General features: G+C 42.9%; 1 protein-coding gene across 5 annotated transcripts in view; it reads left to right on the top strand.

Annotated features, from left to right (window-relative positions):
- The first annotated feature begins 551 nt into the window (after positions 1-551).
- The window catches only part of TAF2 (TAF2 RNA polymerase II, TATA box binding protein (TBP)-associated factor, 150kDa), a 72,815-nt gene continuing 72,374 nt past the window's right edge, over positions 552-992 (top strand). For 4 of the 5 annotated variants that reach the window (XM_014533043.1, XM_014533040.1, XM_014533041.1 and 1 more), the window contains exon 1: positions 552-611. The gene's annotated coding sequence lies outside the window, so the exon portion shown is untranslated. The remainder of the gene's footprint in view (positions 612-992) is intronic. The other variant, XM_014533042.1, reaches the window with a different exon arrangement.

Genomic DNA, 992 nt, shown 5'->3' with positions numbered 1-992 from the left:
TGCCCGCCTCCCTCGGGGAAGCCGGGCAGCCCAGCTCCGCGGGATCGCTTCATGCCGCCCACCGGCTTGGAGCCCGCCAGAATGAACAGGAAGAAAGGAGACAAGGGCTTTGAAAGTCCAAGGCCGTATAAATTATAAGTATTTTTTCCATCGCCCTTTCCTCTTCGGGGTTTTGCTCTCATCCGTTCTGTTGTGTGTTTGCGTGAAACTGACCTGGGCTTGGGAAACCTAGTGGGAAACGAGAACCCACTCTCTGTGACGGAAATGCCATTTGTAGGGCGAAACGCCTTGCCCGACAGTGCAGTTCAACAGATTTAATGCCCCTTGCAAGTTAATAAACCTTTTTTTCTTAAAATGCAAAACTATTTGTCCGAAGAAGTTTATTTTCATGGCTGTTGCTAAATTGAAAAGCAAGTTACCCAAATTTGTAGTATTTTAAAATGAAAGATAAAGTGACTTTTGAGGTGCTTAGAACATAGTCTTTGCTTATACTTAGATAGAATTATGCTTCATTTTAATAATAGAAATATCTTATTTTTGTATTTTTTTAATATACAACCCATCAGGTCGTCTGCATCAACAACATAAACTTCCAGAGAAAATCTGTTGTGGTAAGTACATTGTCAACAATTGTAAGCAGTAACAAATCCACCAGAGCACACGCTGGCTTAACTTGGCTGCTAAGAGGCCAATTTTGGTGTGTTTTTTAAAAATATATATTTTTATTGATTTCAGAGAGGGAGAGAGAGATAGAAACATCAATGATGAGAGTATCATTGATCAGCTGCCTCCTGCATGCCCCCTACTGGGGCATGGAGCCCAAAACCTGAGCATGTGTGTGCCCTTGACAGAATCAAACCCGGGACCTTCCAGTCCCCAGTCCAATGCTCTACCCACTGAGCAAAACCAGCCAGGGCCCAGTTTTGTTTTTTGTTTCTTGGCTGACCTGGTTTATGTGACATCGGTGGCTAATGAAATTTTAGATAAGGTGT

The sequence above is a fragment of the Myotis brandtii genome, unplaced genomic scaffold, assembly GCF_000412655.1.
Source record: "Myotis brandtii unplaced genomic scaffold, ASM41265v1 scaffold931, whole genome shotgun sequence".
NCBI lineage: Eukaryota > Metazoa > Chordata > Mammalia > Chiroptera > Vespertilionidae > Myotis > Myotis brandtii.
The sequence above is the reverse complement of the archived record's forward strand: the minus strand, read 5'-3'. Positions and strand labels throughout refer to the sequence as shown.